We start from the raw sequence: 24,284 nt of genomic DNA on the forward strand, positions 1-24,284 counted from the left end.
AAACCTGTGATTTATTAATATTAATTTCTTAATGATTAATTCAACAAAATGATTTAATCAAACAAAAGAAGACTCCTCCCTTGTGAAAGCCTCAAGTTTCATAAATTAGAAATATCATGGTAAAATGAGAAATATTTGATTGAGTTCTATGTCTGACTAAATAATGAAGATCTCATATGCTATTCATTAAATTGATTTTTTATTAATTATCTTCATATAAAATTCACATATCACAACTCCAACCTAAATGATCATTCAGAGAAACCTTAACTCAACATAACATATGAATTAGCAGTGCTTTGGTAAGTATTGCTCACTAGGCTGGAGATGTGCTTCTGCAATGTAGATTAATTAAAGGAGAATACTGAAGCTGAACAAATCATGTGGCAGTGACACAGAAGGGAAGGTGGCAGACTTAATTCTCAATATTATTTAAAATACTCTGAGAATTGAATTTAAATTCTGCTGTCAGAATTTAAACTTTACCAGAGAACATCATTTTGAACCACCAAATATCAATTAAACCTTAGCTGAAAGTAGTTAGTTATATTGGGGGAGAATTTTCTGAAGGATGCTGAATGTGTCCTTCTGCTAGATCTTTACTGTCACCAGTGGATTGGCAAAACACCAGGTCAGGTGCTGTACTTCAGCTGACTAAAGTCAGCATTGTTTAGTTAGCCCCACTTGCTATACCTCATTCCAAGTATACCCTAGCCAAATACACACATATAAGTGCACGTACCACACACATCCACATCCACATTCTCCCTGCATGGAATTGCTACACTGATCATACTTTGGTATGAGGACATGGGGGATTACATTAAGGGTTAGAGTGAATCTTGGTGCTGGAATCCTGCAAAAGCCACTGAAGCTAAACAGTGTATTATAATTATAAAAATCCTTGGGAGAAATTTCTTTATGACTTAGAATCATGAATATTTGTGCCTTTTCCAAGTAATTAATTTGCTTTCCATTTTGGATAATGTGATTTATTTAGCTGGTCACCTTTCTCTTTCAGCACTGGCTAGGAGTAAAGCTTCAGGTTTATTAGGGTTCTACTCTTAGCATATAAAGTTGTCATGGTATGCATCAGTTCTGGCTCCATGTAGGATTTCAGCCCATATGTGTTCCCTGCCTAGCCCTTTTCATCTATTTCCAGTGACTGGCATCTTACATCATTTTATCTACATTAAACATTGCTGTAAATCCACTTTTATCAAAAGCATTTTTTAACTAAAATGAGAGATGGAAAAAAGGCAACTTTTCCAAAAGAAAATTTTTGTTTTTCAACAACCAGTTATTTGAAGATAGAGATTGGAAGTAATACTTAATACAGTATCAGTATATCAGCATATAGCACTATCAATAGGAAACACTTTCAGAAAAGCAAAACATAAATAAAGTCAGTTGAGAGCTTTCCATTTCTATGTAAAGAAGCTAGCTAGCTACATAGAAGAACAGTTTCAGTCAACAAAGCACGTTTGAAATCTGATTTTTACTTAATATAGTTAAACTAGAAGTAAACCTATAGACTTAAGGCTATACCTACTTTTAACAATTTATATATGATTTAATAAAAGCTCAAATCTTTTCTTCTATCCAGAATCCTGATCAAACCCATAAGAAGCTGTGGTTCTCTTTTCTTAGTCTTGAGTGCACACAAAGACAGAGTGTACATTTCTTCTGTAACTGGCTGGATTTTAAAAAGTATTAGGTTCATAAGATACTGGTACCTTAATGTTTGATGCTATTATGATTATATTATGTGAATAGAATGATTCTCAAATGATATTAGAGAAAAGGTCCATGGAATCTGGTCCTTCCCTGGTTATATTGATCATACTAATTTTCTAGATTCATCAGAGCTATCTTAATTTTATTCCCTAAAAGGAGTTAAAACATCTGTTTAACAGGATAATTCAAAAATATATTTTAAGGAAAAAAGTATGAGGATAATGAAGTATTTATGATTGATCGAAGAGATTTTGAAGATAAAGGGGGAAAATGTACTTTATAGTGATAATCCATCAACTAGTCCCAAGAGTCAGATAGTGTAGTAAATTGTCATTTGGTAGCATAGTATCTCTTGGCTATGAGTACACACCATTTATACATTTTATTAAACTAAAAGACATACTTAGATATTGCTCATCTCATATAATGAAAGTACTTACTATATATCTCTTGGACTTTCAACATAGCTTGACCCATGTGGAAAGTCAATAAGAAATATCTTTCTCTCTTACATAGGTGAACTGTGGCAATAATTTCATGAATTTTTTCCAAGGAGAAATAAGGTACTTATTAACTTATTAATTATTCTCTTGCTAAGCACATTAGTCCCATCTGACATACAAAAATTTTAAACTTTCAGCTTTGTAAATCTTTGCAAGAAATTTCTCGTAGATATGACCTTGCTGAGGTTACTTTACTCACTGCATCCTCCAACCTTGATAAGAGTTGAATGATTGTATGACCCTATGAGATGACGTTTCAAAGACAGATTGTTTCTAAAATATTATTGTTATTATTATATGTCAGCTGTGACTTTCTAAAATTGCTTTTTCAAACTTTAAATATCTAGATTTAAACACCCAAATTTAGAACCCGGTCAGCAGTTGATGCTAACTGAGATTACAAAAGTGAAAACTGCAGACATGTGTTCTAAGACCAAGTTGAAATAGGATGCATTTACTACAGAATCTGCCAGGACTATAATATATGCATTTCAAGTTCCCCCTTTTTCCCCCTGGAATTCCACTTGCTCCTTGAAAATGCCAGATTTTTTTTTTTTACTTGTTGAAATGTCTATCAATAATTATTTGATCAGTGGGTAAAATTTCTATGAAAGTTGTACTCAAAACTTGACATGATATGAAAATTATAATAATAAATCCAGATGTGTTAAGATTTCATATTGAAATAACATTTTAAACACTTAGTCTTAGAATCTTATGACAAGTGAGAAAAAATAAAATGCATCTATTAAAAGTAATATAAATCAAACAAGAAAAGGAACATAATTCAAGCAATAGATCTTAAAAATCAGTGAAATAAGAAAAAAGGAAGTTGGGTTCTGGAACGTAGCAGAAATTGGCAGTTTACCACAACTCCTTAAATTACCCCAATTCCCCAAAGTAATAGTGATAAGGTGAACAAATTCTTAGAATTCCAATACTGTATATTAGTTGCCTGTGGGTGCTGGGACAAAATACCCTGAACTCAGTGGCTTAAAACTACATGAATTCCATTATTTCACAGTTCTGGAGGCCAGAAGTCTGAATCAGGTATCACTAGGCTGAAGTCAAGATGTCAGCAGAGCTATGAGCCCTCTGGAGGCTCTGAGAGGATCCATTCCTTGCTTTTCCCATCTTCTAGTGTCTGTTAGCATTCCTTGGCTAATGGCCACATCACTTCATCTCTGCTCCATCTCCACATGTCTTCACATCATCTTCTACTCTTATATCTATGTGAACTCTTTCATTTTTCTATGTGAACTCTTTCTTTCATTTTTCTCCTATAAAGGGCACCTGTGATGACATTTAGGGTGCAAACTGATCACTAAGGTAGTCTCCCTATCATAAAAACCTTAATTTAATCACATTTGCAAAGATCCTTTTTCCAAATAATGTAGCATTTACACATTCCAGGGGTTAGGACCTCATATCTTCAAGGGGCCATTTTTCAGGGTACCATGACTATGAAATTTGAAAAGAAGCAAAGTCATGTATTTTTTTTTTTTTTTTTTGAAGAAGGAGAAGAAGAAGGAGAAATGTTTGCTAGGGAGAAACTGATATAATGTTGAAAGTAAATTTGTCTTAAAAAAGTGAAGTCCAGTGACTACATATTGGATTATGGAAATATACCACAGCCTAAAGGCCCCAGTATTACTATGCCTCTCTGAACTAGATGGAGTAAATCCTGGTATATGAGGTGTTTGACAAGTACCTTAGAAGAGAGATCAGGGGTTGGGCTTTTTATAATCAATTACACTCCAACTTTTTAAGCTCTTTCCACCTCTGGACCTGCCTCCTATGCTACCATTCCATCAAGCTGCAAGAGGATATAAAGGACACAAATTTTTCAGCCCCCAATCTAAAAGAGAGAACAAATTTTTCTAAATTCAGTGAAAAGAGATTCAGGATTCACTCATGTTTTATTAGATTTACTAGAATGGCCCAAATATTAGCACATTAAAATAAAACGTCATTGCAAATGTTGTAATAAAAGAAAGGAGAGTAGGGAGGAAGAAAGGAAGGAGTGAAAACCACAAATAGTATCTGCTAGTGGGAGAAGAACTGGTATTAAAACATGAAGCTTCACAGGTTGTGTCAAAAAATTAAATCCAACTACTATTTATAAGATAGTAATCTGAAGACATCTAAATAAAATAACACAAAAATAAAGCTAAATAAGTAGGCTAATTGTATGAAGAATACAAAAACCAGCAATCCATTTATATATTAGCAATAAAATTTTAGAAAATATAATGGAAATAAACCATTCTTGTTAGCAATAACAATATAAAGTGACTAGGAATAAGCTTAATAACAACTGTGTAAGAGATATCTGTAAAGTATACATAAAATAATATTGATATATACTGAAATCATTTACCAGTAGATAATAAGTTGTTAAACATTACTTTTGACTATAGATGGTATGGGGATAAAAGACATTTTTTCAACCCTTTCAACCCTGTCAACCCTTTCCAATGGAGAGTTTCTGGTTTGTTTGAAAAGATCAATAAGCCTCCAACTAGATAGTGGTGAATTATTGCAATATTATAGATAAACCCAAGGAAATGAACTAAGAAATAAAACTCATAGAGTGTAAAAAAGTTGATGTTTATCTAAGACCAAAATGTATTTTGTGACCAAGTTGTAAAATATTGTTTTAATTATAAGAAAGTTTAATTTATAAAGCATTACTTGAGTTCAGTCCAATTAACTTTTGTTTTGGTAAGTTTACAACCTGAGAAGTCAAGAGGTATCTGAATATTCAGTAAAGCATTAGAAAAGTTTATTTTTGGTCTGGTTTTGGTTTCTTGTTTGTTTGTTTGTTTGTTTGTTTGTTTGTTTTAAAGAGTTATTAATTTGAGAGAAAGAGAGAAAGCATGTAGGGGGTAAGGAAAAGAGTGAGAGGGACAGAGAGAATCCTACAGCAGACACGTCCCTGAGCACAGAGCCCGATGCGGGGCTCAATCCCAGGAGATCATGAGCTGAGCCAAAATCTAGTTGGCCACTTAACTGACTGAGCCACCCAGGTGCCCCAAAAGGTTTACTTTTGTATCTTAATAAACACAGTGGAGAACTGTTAAGTAGTCTGGAGTATAAATGTATAGATTCATATGTTTTGATGACCATACCTGAAAGAAATTTGATTATTTGGTGTTAAGCTGGGGTAAAGTCTCTTAGGACAGAGTGAAGGAGTCTATTCTTTTCAGATTTTTTGTTCAAAATTTTAATATTCCACTCAAATATAAATATGTGGAAGGCTTTTTATAAACATGTATCAGAAATACTATCTCATAATCTTCATCAAACATAATATTTGATCAAATACAATCTTTGATCCAATAATTATTTTGAAATTAAAATATGATAGTAAGTATATTTATTCTCGTGTTTATACCAACATTTGGTATAATGGGAAACTTAGCTTAGCTAGCATTGTCCATATAGTCAGCTTAAATCATAAGTCTTGGTATAGGTGATTCTCTAATCTTTCATAGATGCATAGTTATCTAATTTAATCATTTAGAGATATATATGCCATAAAATTCCTGTTAGTACAGTAATAGGCAGCATAGCACAGCTATAAGAAAGAAAGATATGAAATTATAGAGAGTTTATTTTATTTTTTAATTTAATTTTTAAATTCTTTATTGACATTTGATATATAACATTGTATAAATTTAGGATGTACATGTTAATTTGCTAGTTATGTATAGTAAAATGTATTGCCTTTGTAGCAATAATTAGCACCTCTATCACATTACATAGTCCTCTTAGAAGAAAGATTTTAGATGGAAGACAGGAAGGCACCACCACCAAGCTTTACCAATACCAGTTTGCCTTCTTCTGGTAATTTGTTTACCATTATTTAGAAGACATTAGCTAAGGTTCATTTATTCGGAGTGGGCAGTTGTTGGAATCAAACAATATTTGCAAATACCTGAGTCTAACTAACATTTATAATATGTATGTTCACAACAGAATACTTTTGATGTAATATTTGCAATACAGTGTTCATAAAAATTTCTAATTCATATATCTGACAATAGATTTATATCCAGAATATATAAAGAACTATTCCATTTCAATAGAAAGCAACAAACTATCCAAAAAATGGGCCTTGTATTTGAATAGACACTTAACAAAAGAATGTATAGAATAATAAAAAATAAAATAAAATAAAAATAAAAAATAAAAAAATAAAAATAAAAAAAAGAATGTATAGAATAGGATATAAGCAGATCAGTTTATATTCAACATAATTAGTAATTAGGTAATTGCATATTAAAAACTCAATGAAAGAGGACAAACTCTTTGGAAGGATTTAGATAAAAAAGAATTAACAATACCAAGAGTTGATGAAGGTAAGGAGCAAGAAGAAATTTCATGCATTTCTATTAAAAATGTAAAATGATATAACTATTTTGGAAGTTTGATAGTTCCTTATATGTTAAACATATGCTTACCATGTGACCCAGTCATTCTATGACTTGATTTTTAACCAAAAGAAATTAAAACCTATGAACACACAATCTTGTATGGGACTGTCCATAATACATATATCTATTATAGCCCAAAGCTAGAGACAACCATGATGAACAGCAACAAGTGAATGGATAATTACATGAGATTTATATAATGGGCTACTACTCAGAAATAAAAATAACAAACTGCCAATATGCCTAACAACATGGAATAATATCAAAAACATTATGCTGAACAAAGTAAGCCAGATACCAAAGGGTATTACTCTATTCTTTCATTTATGTGAAACTAGAGAAGAGAAATTTGAAATGTCAGAAGTCAGATTTAGTAGATGTTCAGGTCTAGGAATTGGAATGTTGCCTAAAAGAGGACACAGGTAAACATTTTGGGGTGATGAAAATGCTTTATATCTTCCTTGTAGTTGCAGTTATAGGCAGTGAAAATCTGTCAAAACTCACTGAGACACACCTAAAATGTACTTTGTTATATGTAAAATATACACAAATAAAGCTGATTGATATAAAACACCTTTTATAATAGCATCAAGAACATAATATAATTAGGGATAAATTTAACACAAGATTTTTAAGACTTCTACACTGAACACTTGAAAACACTGCTGAGATTTAATGAAGAGCAAAATGTGAAAAATGCCATGCAAATGTTTTAGAAGACTCCATATTGTTAAGGTTTAAATTTTTTTTTTTCAAACTAGTCTATAGATTCAGTGCAATCCAAAACAAACCAACTTGATCTTTGGTAGAAATTGACAAGCTGGTGTTAAAATTCAAATGGGAATGTAAAAGACATAGAATAGCCAAATAATAATTGAAAAAAAGAACAGTGTTAGAGAACTTGTACTACCTGTTTTCAAGATGTACTGTACAGCTGCAATAATTGAGACAGTATGATCTTGGCCGACAAGAAATAGAACAATGAAAGAATTTGAATTTTGAAATAGACCCATGTGTAATATAGTAAACTGATTAATAGGGAAAACAATAGTCCTAGATACAATTCAAAAAATGGTGTTGAAACAACCAGATATTCATATGGGGGTAAAATGAATTTTTTTTTCTCACATCATACATAAATTTTAATTTCAGAGAATTGTAGATGCAAAGCTAAAAGCTAAAACTAAATCTATAACACTCCTACCAGAAAACACAGGAGAATACCTTTGAGATTTTGTGACAGGCAAACTTTTTTCTTTACATAAGATACATAAAGAACTAACCATAGAAGAAATCATTGATAAATTAGACTTTTTAGAATTAAAAATTTCTCATCAAAAGTCACTGTTGAGAAAATGAATAGGAAAGCCATATTGAGAGAAGATTTTGCTGTAGATGTATCTGACAATGGACTTGTACTCCTAATATAAGGGCTTTTCCCGTATATTAAAGAAGTGATGTAATATAATGTAATAATAATGTGATATAAGATAAAAGAAATGATCCGGTTTAAAAATAGGCAAAATACATGAATAGATATGTCACATGAATGACAAATATGCACCATGAAAAAGTGTTCAACATTAGTCATCAGGTAAAATGCAAATTAAAATAACAGTGAGATACCTTTATACTGCCACAAGGATATCTAAAAATTTAAAAAGATAGACAGTACCAAATGTCAGCATGAATGTGGAATAACCAAAGTTCTGGTTAGTGACGGGAGTGTAAAGTCCTTTAACGGGAGTGTAAAGTGCTGGAAAACTCTTGGGCAAGTCCCTGTCAAGTTAAACATACTTTGTAATGCAGCACTTCCACTCCTAGTTATTTACTCATGATAAATGAAAAAATATGCCCAAAAAATCTCTTGTCCAAGAATATCCTTTGTAGCTTTATTCAGAGTCCAAAACTGAAAAATAAAAACTGAGTATTCATCAAAAGGAGAATAATGTATACTTGAAATGGAATACAATTCATAAGTATTTAAAAGAACAAACTGCTAATAAGTATGGCCACTGAGATGACTCTCACAGACATCATGCCGAGCAAAAGAAACTGCATAAAAACCATGTAATATATGATTGTATTTATGAATTTCAATAAGAAGCAAAACTAACTGATGATGATAGACATCAGGAAAATGGTTCTCTAAGATAGGGTTCAGAAAGGAACTCAGGCAACTATCGAGGGGTCAAGTAATATTCCAAATCTTAATTGGGGTGTAGTTAGAGGAGTGCAAGCATTGGTCAGAATTCGTAAAGCCATACCTGTAATGTTTGTGAATTTCACCGTTTATATTTCTTTTAAAAATAAGGCAGTGCTTAAGATTCTACTCCTTTGGCTTTGGTAATTCCTGGAAACTGACAGTAGCATGGAATTTATGTATGAAATGCAAACTGTAAGGGGAGCTGGAGCAACACCACTGTGTGTAATAATGTTGTAACAAAGAAAACCAACCGAACTCCTTCAGAGCTCCTGCATGGCTCAGGACTGCCCCGAAACAGCACCAGCCTCCAGAGCCCCCTGATGCGCAGTAATCAGAGGCAAGATGGCTCATTTCAAATACAGAGCTGAAAAGTAACTCTCAATAAATTTTTGCTAAATTGAAATAACTTTTTAACAGATTATGAAGGGCAGTAAAACCTTATCAATAAAGACTTTAGAAAAGGTACAATTATACATTTAATGAACTTGTTTTAAAGAAATCCCATGAACCTTTTCAGCCTTCAACTAATTTATAGTTAGTAACAACATTCAAATGTTGTTGATTTTATTAAACAAATATTCACTAGTTCTTTCCCAATAAATGTTTCTCTATTTAAGATAGATGGATGATGATGAAGATAGATAGATAGATAGATAGATAGATAGATAGATAGATAGATAGATGATAGATGATAGATAGATACACATATTCCCTGAATCATAAAGAATTACACTGTTACAAGACGGCTTAGGTAAGGGTAGATATAGTGCTCTATATTTTATTTTGTTTGGGATTATTTTAATTCTATTTACCAACTTCTGAATGTGTATAAACCTTTTAGAGTGCCCAACTTCAATTCTTTACAGTATTATTGTATCTAGCCTCCAGTTCATTTTTTATGACTGGAATAAAAGTCATTGAAGCTAAGACTTACTCAGGGGCAAAAGTTATTTCTGATACCTGAGGGCTGTTTATCATTACCTCTCTATTCAATCTCTTAATTTTCTTATTATTTGCCTTTCTTCTTTTACTCTTTTAAAACTGATTTTTCTTAGTTTTCATTTCATGTATGAAGCACTAATAAGTTCCCGAGACACATGCTATTTATTCCACTTCTTCTTCCCAACAATACGGATATCTCTCATACATAGTGATAATTCTAAAAGTCCATTGAATGCACACTATTGATGAAAGAATCTAGCCGAATTGCATTTCTATGCCATAACCTCATGGGCGAGGATAAGGGTATGGGGAATGTGTTGACCTAACAAATTTTGGAAAATGTTTGGACTAGAAACTGACTGAAGATAAAAGAACTAAAGGTAAAAAGAATTTGACATCCACAATATAAGCTATTTGGGAAAGTTGTTTCCTATGTGGGTGTAAGGGTTCACCATTCTAATGCTATTACATATTCATTTACAGGAATTGAACAATCAGATATATGGATGGCAAAGTATAGGAACCGGGTTTTGAGTGTTGGAGTTGGGGGTTACAGATAACCAAAAGAAATAGTCTAGAGTGACCTATGTAGTAATGGGGTTAGGGTTGGAAACAGTATGAATTCATATTTATCTTAGTATAGGTATAGATGGTTACATAGAGAAAAATATATATATATATTTGTGTGTGTGTATATATATGTATATATACATATATACATATATACCAGAATGCACACATGTAGTTACTGCTGTGCTAGCTCAGAGGGTCTAGAAGTAAACTACTTTAGTAGCAATGAACATATCTATCATCCAGATCTTGGTCACTAACATTATTCTCCAATAAAAAGAATCAGGACTTGTAGAAAGATTGATTCTGGGAATGGAGCAGGAAATAATATGAACATGGAGCTCTTCTAGCACCAGAAAATAAGGAATTCCTAAAGAAAAATGATAATGATAATAATAATAATAATAATAATTCTATAGTGAAGGTATGTGTCAAAGGGACACAGGAATCAACTAAAAAAGCTCTAAGTGGTCAAAGCTGGAACAGTTTGAACAACAAAATGAATAAAGCAATATTGGATTATAACCCAAAACATAAAATAAATATCCATGAGTTCATGCTTATATAAATAAATGATTTGGGATGCCTGGGTGGCTCAGTCAGGTAAGCATCTGCCTTCAGCTCAGGTCATGATCCCAGGGTCCTGGGATCTAGTCCCACATCAAGCTTTTTGCTCAGCAGGGAGCCTGCTTCTCCCTCTGCCTGCTGCTCCCCCTGCTTGTGTGCTCTCTCTCTCTCTCTCTCTGACAAATAAATAAAATCTTAAAAATTAGTAAATTATTGAGTAAATAAATTGAGTGGCAGGCGAGGCAAACCTCTACTGAGAATTCCAAATAATTTATATAGATACTCTGCCCTCAAAAAGAAGGAACATAACCCCCTACTCCTTAAGTGTGGGCTACACGTAGAGATTTCTACCAAGAGAACAGTAGGGAAAGGGGGGAAAGAAAAACCTTACAGAGAAGAAAAATGAGATGGAGATCACTCTTCAGCCAGGTGATCAAGGTTAACAGCAACAGTGATGAGTCATATTGATAGTATGTAGCCTTGTTATGATGTGATGAAAATGACACTTTACCTCTGTGGTCTTCCTCCAAAAACAATATAATAATAATAACCTCAGTGTAATGAAAAAAAATTGGACAAATCCCAATTAAGGAGCGTTCTACAATATGCCGGACCAGTACTCAAAAACTGCCTAAGTCATCAAAAAAAAAAAAAAAAAAAAAAGGGAAGTCTGAGAAACTGTCACAGACAAGATGAGCCTTGGGATACATGACAAACCGAGTGTAATATGATATCCTGGATGGGATCCTGGAATATAAAAAGAATATTAGGTAAAAAAGGAGGATTTTTTTTTTCTTAAAGATTTTATTTATTAATGAGAGAGAGAGAGAGAGGCAGACTCCAATGCGGAGCTTGATCCCAGGACCCTCGGATCACAACGTGAGCCAAAGGCAGATGCCTAGAAACTTAGCCACCCAGGCACCCTAAAAAGGAGATAAAAAATATGGACCTCCATAATAATGTGCCAATATTGGTTCATTAATTAAAATGAATGTGACTTACTAATGTAGGATGATAATAATGGAGGGATTTGAGTGTGGTGTATAGTGAGTCTATCTGTACTATCTTTGCAATTTTTTTGCAAATCAAAAACTATCTTAAAATGAGTTTATTTCAGACAAAAAGTACAGGGAGAGCTGCTTTAATGGGTGCTACCTCATACAGGTGTCCTTTGTCAATGTTCCTTTTTGGTTTGGCAGTGGGTTGGTTGGTTTGCTTCTTGGTTGTTCTGGACCAGCTGTGGTTCAATGGTAATTGCTCAGGACCAGGTTTGTGCCTCCATATTTATTACAACTCCTGTGTTTTTCTCAATTCCTGAAACCATCTTTAAGCAGAGGTTTGACTCAAAGTTCATGAGTGGTATAGTCTTTCAGTGTCCATACTGAAAAAAAACTGAATTTCTCTGAATCTCCACTCTTCATCCAAATCTCCATGAAACCAGAATTGTTTATTTAGAATAAACAGAGAGACTCTTACCAGCCTGCATATTAGAATCCTCTCTGGAGCTCCTAAAATTGCCAATGCGTGGGCCCCGCCCAAGGCTAATCAGAATCTCTGGGTAAGGAAGGCAGGGTACAAGCATCAGGAGTTGTTTGAATCCTCCTCCAGGTGACTCTAAGGTGCATGCAGGATCCAGAGCACTTGGGGTAGACCAAGCTTTAAACTCCTAACCTTAACCCTCTGGAAGTGAAGCTGCTTGTAAGGGAAAGGCATATAGGATTTCCCCTGATCCTAATTTCAAGCTTTTGCAACTTTCAATTTAAAAAGAAAAAAATGAAAAGAAAATAGAACCCGCAGTACATATGAAAACCAGAGGAACTCAGGGGACATTCTCACATCTAGGGAAGAATGACTTTAAAAATGCTTACTTATATTTAAAATTATCTTTCTCTTTTGTTTTCCTTTCTTTCTTTCTTTCTTTCTTTCTTTCTTTCTTTCTTTCTTTCTTTCTTCTTTCTTTCTTTCTTTCTTTCTTTCTTTCTTTCTTTCTTTCTTTTTTTTTTGTTTGTTTAAGATTTTAGTTATTTATTCATGAGAGACACAGAGAGAAAGAGAGAGGCAGAGACACAGGCAGAGGGAGAAGCAGGCTCCATGCAGGGAGCCGGACGTGGGGACTCGATCCCGGGTCTTCAGGATCAGGCCCTGGACCGAAGGTGGCGCTAAAACGCTGAGCCACCGGGGATGCTCCTTCATTTCTTGATATAATTAGGCAGAGGCATATTTCTGACTTCTAAAAGAGTAAAAAATCAATCATGGCTAGAGCTACTGAGCAAAAAGAGGACCTGGAGAAGTAAAAGGGACAGCATACCTAGTTCTTTAAATCATACAGACTAGAGCATGCCCCTCAGGCATTCTGTGTGCCCAGTAACTTCAACATCTCTGACATCACTGTGTTCCTAAATGTGAAAATTATAGGTCAATTATGAAGACAATAAAAAAGCCTCAGATACAGGATGCCAGGAATCACCAAGCAGTACCGAGGTTATTGGATCTAAGTAGAATTGAAACCTTATGCTCTCCAAGACAATTAGCATTAAAGAATAAAGAGAGTTGATTTACAATGACATCCAACTTTAGGCAGAATGAGAATCTTTAAATATTTTTATGAACTTTTGCAAATGTGACAATTTGAGTCTACACATTTTATTCTACTGTTTTAAACCAAAGATGACTTGTTTCTATGATCTTAAAGAAATGAGTATCATTGGGCAAGTAGTGAATAGAGGCATTAAATGAACCTATATTCTTAAAAGCTGCTTACAGGTGACAACAGAGCTTATAGATCTTAGTGGTGCAACCTGCTTTTTAAGACAAATAGAATCCGGTTATCACAACCCCACATCTGCCTTTAAGCAGCTATCTGATTCAAAGTCCAGGAGTGGTATAGTTTTTCATTGTCCAAACTGAAAGAATTCAGATCATGAATCAGCATATCAAAATTTGAAATTTGTTAGCTTAGTAATTTTCAGAACTCACTAAACTGGGTATGATATAGCAAACAGATGTTTTATCAAACCAGTGAATCTTTTAATACTATGGAAGATTCACTGGTTCTTTAAATGCGGCCTGAGAGAATGTATTTGGCCAAGAAAAGAACCACTAATTATCTGTAAATTCACGATGATCTTTAAACTTTCAGAGTAAATGGTTCTCAGGGGGACACTTGCCCTTCTAGCTCCAGATGCTCTAAAAACTGTAACAAACTGCAAGTAGTCAGGTGATTCCTGAGAAATATGGTAAATTTGGATTAATATCCATTTAGAATAAATCTCACTGGGAATATCTTCTCTCCTCTCTCCTAGGTACCAATTATATTTAATCAGTTGTAAAATATCTAGAAAAATAAGATACTTTTTCTCTCTCTTTGGTAGTTCAGACTGATTTTTCTTCCCCCAAATATATCATACTCATTGCCCACCATCCACGCAGTGTCTATAGCTTTCAACAAATACTTTATGAATTAGAAGATGACTACAAAAATGAATATATTGCTATCCCAATCCCAAATAATCTTAATCTAAGTTCAGCAGGTTAACAATAAACTGTTATAAAATATTCACATGCACTGGGTTCTAGGGACAGAGTTGATCAAGCAAGAGTTTTTTAAGCACATTTCAGAAAAGAAACTGCTTGTCATAAGATATTCATATTTCACAATGACTATTAGCTAACTGATGATAAGTGAGTATTTCATATGCCTAAATTCAGTGGAAGCCCCATTTTATTTCTACCTACCTCAGAAAAGTACAACTGAGAAAATATTAGAACCGCTTATGAGCAGTCTATGGCCAATGTCAGTAGTATGTGCTGCTTAATAGTAAACTGTTGAGTTCAAATTCTGACTCCTTTGCTAACTGTGTGGTTTTGATCCAGTGTCTCAATATTTTTAAACTATAATTTGCTAATCTGTAAAGTGAGGAAATAATAATGGTGAGTATCTCATATACTCAGGGTGACAATGAAGTGGAACATTTCTCTCTGAAATAAATTAAATGCTTAGTAAAAACTACTGCAGTAAAAGTACACTGCTGTATACTCCTTATATTCAGTACGAGGGCCCGGTTTCAAAATAAGATGACTCAAGGGTAGTGATTTATTGGCAGGTAGATGAAACCAGTTCAGTGCTTGTAGAGTAATTTACGTGAGATTGAGAAAATGTCTTTCTCCATGTCAGAATGAGGGAGAAAACTGATGGAGCTGAAGGGGTATTTAAAGCTCCACCAGGCACTTGGCTGCTGTCACTGTTATTATTTATTACTTTATGTTACCACTTCATGAGGAGTAAGGAAAAACATTGCGCTAAACTCTGATAGTAGCCCAAAACTTCCTGTTTTTAAAGTAGTAGAAAGGGAAGTGATGGTGAATATATAGATGATCCCCTCATACTCCTGACCTGATTTAAATGAGAATTCTAAGGAATATGAGAAGTCTCAGTGGGAAATTTCACTGCCAGCACTCATTCACTCATTCACTTACTTACTCACCCTTTTGTTCATTCATAAATAAAAGAGCAGTGGCACTAATGTCTATGAGGAGGACTGAGAAGCGCATATTTCTGAATCACACTAGTGCTATTATAATGACCAAATTAAAATCTAACTTATAGGGATGCCTGGGTGGTTCAGCGGTTGAGTGTCTCCCTTCAGCCCAGGGCGTGATCCTGGAGTCCTGGGATCGAGTCCCACATCAGGCTCCCTTTGTGGAGCCTGCTTCTCCCTCTGCCTGTATCTCTGCCTCTCTCTCTGTGTCTCTCATGAATAAATAAATAAAATCTTTAAAAAAATAAAATAAAATCTAACTTATAGGAAAAAAACAAGTTCTCTTTAAACCTCCAACTGGGACAGGAAGGAAGAGCAGGTTGCTGAGGTGGCTGTGTTCTGAGAAAGAAAAAGACAATGGTAAGTCTGTGGCAATCAGTGGGTGATTCTATCAGTGACTTCCTGTGATTGCATGCAGTGGAAAAGAGTAGCGGGATAGAATTTTAAATTAAATGTAGGTTGATTTTCTCGATAATTTTTAGAACATTCTTCATAATTAAATATAAATGATGAAGAGGATGGGAAGAGCAAAAACTGACAGAAACTACAAGTTGCAATTTGAAATTATTAACTGCATTGCAGGGTCAAATGTGCCCCATGTAAGCACCTCTTAGCATAGGAATGTCTCATGAAGTCACATTGCTGCGACAAAACTCCACTTTTGGCTCTTTAGTTGTACAAGTATTATTTTGCTATATATGTATTTAATTTTAATGTGCCAAATTTGCTTTGTCATTCATTTCTGAGTCCTGTCACTCAGGCAGTGAACTGTTAAGGATTGCCAGCTTCACCACCATCACCAACCACTAGCATTCCCTGAGTTTCCAGACATTCTAACTCTGTACCCTTCTGGGGACACATTTGCACTGTGGGGTCCCCACTTTGAAATGACGAGATCTGAACACAACTGCCACAGCATTTGTAAACCTCTCCATTCCCCTGCTATGATGTTTCCCTGTTGTCTGTGCATCTTGTTAGTGCTATGCTTGAATCCACACCATTAGAGCAGTGACACGGCTGCTGTCATTCTCAGTTATCTAGGTCTCTGGCGAAGACAGATCAACTCAGAGAAAAAGCCTCTGCCCCCCATTTTATCACCTAGAGACAGAAACTTAAATATATACAACCAATTATTTGAAGTTTTCCTCATAGGCTCATAGGATAGGGCCAACTGCCCTTCCAAACTCAGAAAAAGAGCTGAACTAAGGAGGATAGGACAGGTCAGGACTGATCAAAAGTAACATTCAGGCAGGAAGGACCAATTAGGATGATGGCTGGAAGGGAACACAAGGCACCAGAGAAGCAGGTGTTTTTGATTATTTTTTTCTTTTTAATTTGGGAAAATATTACAAGTAAAAATTCCATTAATATCTACAATTCAGTGAGTTTTTGTTACAATTTTAAACATATATCTTTTTATCATTTCAGGCAATAGCGAAGATTGTGCCCAATACATGTATAATGAATTAAAGTATGATAAGAATTTATGTAAATAACAAGGAAAAGATGAAAATGTATTTTGTGGGTTTAACTACAGTCTTGGTTATAAAAGTTTTTAGCTAGGATGCCTGGGTGGCTCAGTGGTTGAGCATCTGCCTTCTGCTCATGTCATGATCTCGGGATCCTGGTGGGGAGCCTGCTTCCCCCTCTGCCTATGTCTCTGCCTCTCTCTGTGTGTCTTTCATGAATAAATAAATAAAATATTTTTTAAAAAGAGTTTTAGCTAATTTGGAGGCTAGTTTCTTCTATGAGATTGGTTTTGATAGTAAAGATTTGAATGTGTAAATTTGAGTAAGAAAAGACTTGACAATGGGCAGAGGCACTCTAAACATCCTCAAATATGGCTGCATTTTGGAATCATTGGCGAGCTTTAAAAATTATTTTATGCCTGTTTCAAGAGTGAAAAAATACTGTCAATTAAATTACCACTCTTCATAAATTTTATGATGTACTCCTAATATCACGATATTAAACATAGAAAAATGGTGAGGTCGACAACTGATAACAATTGTAATGTTGACTTTGGAGGTTACAGCCAGAGTAAATAATCTAATTAAAACTTTTCCTAGCATTGAAAAAATGGGTACAGGAATAGTGAATATAAACCCAAAATAACTACGAAGGAGTTTCTTTCTCTGTGAGTTTCTAAAGGAAAATACTGATGTTAAACTTTCTCAGAAAATATCTTTTCACATCTTGGTGTACCCAGTCAGTTCTATTCCTTAGCCACTTACTAAGGAAGTGGGCAGGATTTAAACCAATTATATGGACCTCAAGCCATGAATATTGTCACATTTACCTGAAACAGAAGGGTCTTGTAGAAAAGGAATGAATTCCTGAACATAATCATGATTTTTTTAGAAAGGCAGATGGGAGAGAATGGATGTTGGGTGGGCAAAAAACAATGTCCATGATCAGGAATGATAATGGTACCAGGGTTTGTATTAGTTAAAAATTGCAAACAGCTTATATGCCCATGAGAAGCATCAAATATCTTACAACCATATGTATATAACTGTTTATAATAACATGAAAAATGGCTACTAGATGCTAAATAAAAAACAACATTGTTTTTAAGTTTTTATATAATGTATGTCTAAACATATATCAAAATACATGTGTGTCATATCTGCACACACACATATACAGAGATATACTGCTATTTAGAGACTCAATAAATGATACTTTTTAAATATAAGTATTGTGGACATACCTTCAAGTGAAAAAAATCTCCTAGGTAATTTATATGTTAAATATATATTAAATAATTAAACTTAGTTATACATTTAATATAGAAAAAGTAAAACGTTGCAGTAATTTAATTATAAACAATTAATAACTAAAATAACTAAATAGAGAAATAGATTGCTAATATGAATGTCATGAAAGCACCTTTACTACGTAGCTTTAGAGAAAATACAATATCCCTTTCAAGTCAATAAGCCTATTTAAATTATTTAATGGTTATACAATCTCAAAAAATAGGTATTCAGTATCATAATTCTATTTTGTTGAAATGTCACATGCTTCCATAAGTGTTATATTACTTAACATATAACTCTTATAAATGCATTTAATGTCTAGTTGTTTAATTCAATAGAGGATTTTAATTATAAGGAAAGAAATCTACAAAATAATGAATGAATGCATCATAATCATGGTAACAGCAATAATAACATGAAGAATTTAAAGAAAAAAAAACCCAAGTCTTAGAAAAAATGGGATTATCCCCACACCTACTAAAATCTTTCACTTCTACTAACATCTGGTAAAACTGAGTCTTTATTTAGCTTTATAATGTTAGTGAGTGCTAAGACTAATATGTAAGAGCCACAAGATCACTCTTGAAGAGTGCCAAGACTTTATTGTTCCAGCAGTATAATATTAAATTTTAAATGTGTATAACAAAAAATAAATAAATAAATAAATAAATGTGTATAACTAAAAATTTTAGAAATAAACTTAAAGTAATTATTTTAAGCAAAGTATCAGATTTACCCCTGTATTATAGAAGTTTTATTTATTTTTATTTATATTTATTTGTTTATTTGTATTATAGTTTATAGAAGTTCACTCTATAGTGAACTATATTTGACTTTGACCTAGGTTTTTTGTTTTTTTTAAGATTTATTTATTTATTCATTCAGAGAGAGCGAGAGAGAGGCAGAGACACAGGCAGAGGGAGAAGCAGGCTCCATGCAGGAAGCCAGATGTGGGACATGATCCTGGGTCTCCAGGATCACACCCCGGGCTGCAGGCGGCGCTAAACCGCTGCGCCACCAGGGCTGCCCTGACCTAGGTTTTAGATAAATATTTATGCTAGTACTTGACCATCTCACACTGGAACAAATAATTCTTCGACCTCTTTCACGAGTCTATATCTGTGTATGTATGTGCATACATATATCCATATAAAAATAAATATATGGATATATGTATGTGTATCTTTGTGTATGGCCTGTGTTTGTGTGTACACATATGTATGTATGCATTATATATATAATACATATATATACACAAACACATCATATATATATATATATATACACACACATATATATATAGCAACAGACAGTAGGAGAGGAGAGAGAGAGAGAGAAAGGGAGAGAGAGAGAAAATAAATTCTGGAAAGCTTTGTAAATTTTTAATGGTAAATATCCCTGTGGGGTGTCATCAGTGAAACTTTTATTTCCAGGACACATATTTCTATTTTGAGTATTTTGTTTTTAACATTCATTCATCTCTAATGAAGTAACTTCAATGAAAGGAAAGCACAGCAGACTTTGGTTTTATAAGGTAAAGGCTAAGTTCTTAGGGAGCTTATTAGAGTATGTTCACACTGGAGCAAACATCCAATTAAGTCTGAGAGTAAGGTTAAATCCCATTAGGGCAATTATTCTGTTAATTACTCTGGTGTGAACATAGCCTCAGTTTAAGAGATGTAGAACATGAGCCTGTATCTAAAGAGGAAGAAGGTCAGGGGCATCTCCCCAGCAAACCAATTTAGAAGATTTAAGTGAGCTGTTCTATAAGCCAAGAAAGAATCACTTTTGAGAAATTAGTGTTTAAAAGGAGAGTGCACTTAATTAGTACTGGACACAAACCCCAGACACAGACTTACCACCAGAGAGAAATGCCAAAAGTGGAGTATTTTTACAGTCGAATGGCCATTGGAGCAAGCAGTTCAGCATCCTTAAGCACAAAATATTTGTTAAACCATTGATTAATTTACTCCTTGCTTTATTCACTATGTAAATATTTATTGAGGGTCTAATACAGATTAAAAATTTGTCTGCAGTTTTAATGTGTGAAGCAGGCATGAGGGGAAGAATCAGGGAAGCCAAGAGATGGAATGGGTATTTCCTGCAGCCATGTGTTCTGTTAGAATCTAAAATGCAACTTAGACTCATGGATTCACAACTTTTAGTAATGACCTATAATCACTTCCTTTATTCCAGAGACTTTTGTTTTGCTGTTTATATCTTCTTAGCTATTAAATCGCATCTTTATGATGCCCACTTCTGGTGCTTTATGATACAAAACCAACCTACTACTCAATAATGATACAAAAATCCAACTTTTTGTTCTTATATACTACAAGTAGGATTATAAACTAAGCTCTAGGGATATGTGACTTTCTTCCATAGTGACATCAAACCCCAAAACAAATCAAATATACTAGTGTTGCATTCTTTTTCCTCCTTCTCTCTGCAAACCCATCTCCTTAGCCTGGCTTTGGATTTTCAAGGATTAGCAGATGAGGCCTTTTTTTATCGTGCACTTTCTACATCACTGAAAAGTCCATGAGATGAAATGGATCTGTTTCCCAAAAGGAGGAAATCAGAACACTTAGTTTTCCTGCGCTTGGGAAGCTGTTCAAGGGTGAAGCTCTAATTGACTGTGTGTCTATCACCTTAAAAGAGATTCTGGGTTTATTACAGCTTCTTGGGATACAGAACAGGAAGAAAAATATGCTGTCTGTTAACTAAACTTATATGATTGATTCATTTTTAACTACTATAATAATTATTCTCATACATTGAAATTAAGTCTTTTTTCAAATTTATGTGATACATTTCATAAGAATATAGGTTTTTAATAGCATTAATTACAGATTAAAATGTATTGTTTTCAGTTAAAAAACACTACTGTTTTATCATTATATGCTAGTTTTATCATTATATCATGACAGTTTTATCGTTATATTATTTTCTAAAGGACCAAAAACAGCTTGTTTCCTGGGATTTTGAATAAAGGAAATTACTAGTGAATCAGCAGGCTCTGTATTAATCTACTTAGTTCCATGCCTCTGAATACTGTGAAATATTTCATCTCCCAGAATTTTGGTCCTGCCCCAAATGCTAGAAGTAATTCTATTCCTAGATGGGAAGAATAGTAAAACCTTTTCATCGGTACCCCATGAAATCAGAATTAGTTATATGCTTTTCCCATTCTGATATTTTAACTTTTTTCTTGTAGCCGATATCCTGCCTCATTCATTTTATCAAAGAGTTATTTAAACCTCATTTCCAATAATATTCTTGTCTTCCTTATCTCCTTTTATCTAGTAGAATAGAACATCATATATGCTATTAGTTCATGCAAGCTTGATTATGTGTGTGATATTAAAAAGGAGCCTAAGTTTTTTGGATATGTACTTTTTATGTATATACTATGTACAGTGTATATGCTGTTGCATTATTTAACATATTATGTATTTGTAGATAAAGATGAATATACAGGGTCATATAAGCCAGATCATGTTCATTATATTTTATGGACATATGAACTATTGTCAAACTCAATGTTTACTAATTGAATTCACTTTGTATGCTGAATTTAGAATCTAACATCTAACATGCAACTTCTGTTTTAAGTTTCTATTGTTGCTGTAATGAATTAAGAAAGTTAATGGCTTAAAACACCATGAATTTTCTATCTTACAATTCTGTAGGTCAAGAGTATGACAAGGGGGGATCCCTGGGTGGCTCAGCGGTTTGGCGCCTGCCTTTGGCCCAGGGCGCGATCCTGGAGTCCTGGAATCGAGTCCCACATCAGGCTTCTGGCATGGAGCCTGCTTCTCCCTCCTCCTGTGTCTCTGCCTCTCTCTCTCTCTCTCTCTCTCTCTCTATGTCTATCATAAATAAATAAATAAATCTTTAAAAAAAAAGAGTATGACAAGGGCCTCATCAGGCTAATATAAAAGTGCCTGTAGGGTAGTATTCCTATCAGTATGTTCTGGGTGGGTTCCATTTCTTTGCCCTGTCCAGATTCTAGAGGGTACCCACCTTCTTTGACTCACAGGCTCTTTGTATCTTCAAAGCTAGCCATGACAGTACAAGTCTTTCTCAGATTACATCATTCTGACCTTCTCTCCTATATCCCTCTTCTACTTTTAAGGACCATTGTAATTATACTGGGCTCATCCACATAATGAATCATCAACTCCGTATCTCAAAGTCCATACCTTTAATCATGTCTGCAAAGTCCCTTTTGCCATCTGGGGTAACATATTCAAAGGTTCTGGGAATTACAACATGGATCTTTTACCCATGGGGCCATTATTCTGCCTAGGACAGCTCCATTGTAGTTGCTAGCAATTTGGTGTGGAAACTGTGTCTTGTTTTGCCTTTACCAAGAGGTGATAGGGTTCATTTCCCCTCACCTAGAGACATATTCTCCTAACTATGCTCTCTTCTGTCTTCCTTTTCTACCACCCTGAACTGGCCCGAAGTCTGCTACTTAGAATGCTTAAATCAGTAGTGCTGCCCCAAAGGGGTAACAGGATATGTCATTTCCAGCATAGTAACCAATCTCCACACTGAACCTTCAGCGTCCCTATTCCTCAGTTCTATAATATGTATTTTATCCAATAAGTTTTCCCATTATCAAGTGGTTATTCCCATCCTTTTCCATCAAGCTCAAGCCTCTATTTATGTCACCTCTGTCATGGTCATTGTAATATACCCCAATTCTTCTTTAAGGTAGGACTTTTAGCCCAGCCGACGGGAACATGGTCAGCATACACTATGTAGTTGTCAATCCCTGATATGGGATCTCTCATATGAGGATTGTCCCTTCTTGAGATGGCCCGTCAAATGCCTGATTGATATGAAGGGTATAAAGGTTTAGTTGTATCAGTCTACTCAGAACAAACCTAAAAGTCCACTCTATTTCCAGAGCTGCCTATGGGATAGGCCAAGGCTATAATAGGACCTCCAACACACTAGGACTTCACCTTCTACTCCAGTCTGTTCCCTTCCTTTGCTTCCATAAGGCTTGGTCTGAATACTACCCTTTAATAAACATTCTGCGAGCTAATCCTTGTTTTAGAGCTGATTTTACAGATAGCTCAACTTGCAACACTCTCTCAGAAAATGAATTGTCTTCCAAACTACCTAAATACATTTCTATTGCCCTCATATGTTTAAACTCAGATATTCCCTTCTCTTTAAGATCTTTCACAACCTCTCCAGGAAAACTGAATTATTCTTTCCATGTTTCTCCATATTATAAAATATTAGACTTCTGCCATAAGAAGCTAGATACTAAATTGGTAACTATGATTATTCCTCTCTACCTATCACAACGTGTCTTCTCTGAGAATAAGCATATGTCTCTTTTATGTCAACTCTATAATGTCTAACAGAACTTGGCATGAAGATGCTTAATAAATTTCTTTAATAACTTCATGAATGGGAAGATGGTCTCTTCTGCATCCATTGAAATCTCAGTTTAGTTACAATACAGCATATTACAATTTGTATTATACAGAGTTTGCACAGCATTCCAACTCTTCTTTGCACTAAATATGTACTCAATTCATGCCCTACCCCATCCAGTCATACTTTATACATAATATGGAAAATCTACCTACTACATTAGGCAGATTGAATTTCTACCATTTAGAATGCCTTTTGCAACTCACCTGTATTCTTACAGATTACTCCTTCAGTTTCAATCACATGTCTTTCTTGCTTATCTGTCTATATAGGTTGAATCTTGCCAAGGCTCAGTTATCAGGAGAAGGTCAACATCTGTAATACAAAATCAAAATTGGAAAAATGGCAGTAGCATAACCTACCTATGGGTTGAACTGGAATTTTTTGCATTCTTAATGGGCCTGCTTTCTTGGAGAAGAATAGTCTGTATTCCATCAGAAAGAACATGACGCCAGAGAGAATTCATCTTGATTTCTTAAAAAAAAAAAATTCACAAGCAGCTAGTTCACAACAACTTTTTCCATATTTTAATTGCCTAAGAATTAGGAATTTCCTCCTCT

The 24,284-nt window shown here is 34.3% G+C and overlaps 1 long non-coding RNA gene across 1 annotated transcript in view; it reads right to left on the bottom strand.

Moving 5' to 3' along the window:
• Positions 1 to 24,284, bottom strand: part of LOC140609554 (uncharacterized) — a 48,045-nt gene that overhangs the window by 22,661 nt on the left and 1,100 nt on the right. Inside the window, exons 3-4 of the long non-coding RNA XR_012011360.1 lie at positions 23,931 to 24,039; positions 20,124 to 20,194 (exon numbers count right to left, since the gene is read on the bottom strand). This is a non-coding gene — a long non-coding RNA (uncharacterized lncRNA). The remainder of the gene's footprint in view (positions 1 to 20,123; positions 20,195 to 23,930; positions 24,040 to 24,284) is intronic.

The sequence above is a fragment of the Canis lupus genome, chromosome 18, assembly GCF_048164855.1.
Source record: "Canis lupus baileyi chromosome 18, mCanLup2.hap1, whole genome shotgun sequence".
Classification (NCBI taxonomy): domain Eukaryota; kingdom Metazoa; phylum Chordata; class Mammalia; order Carnivora; family Canidae; genus Canis; species Canis lupus.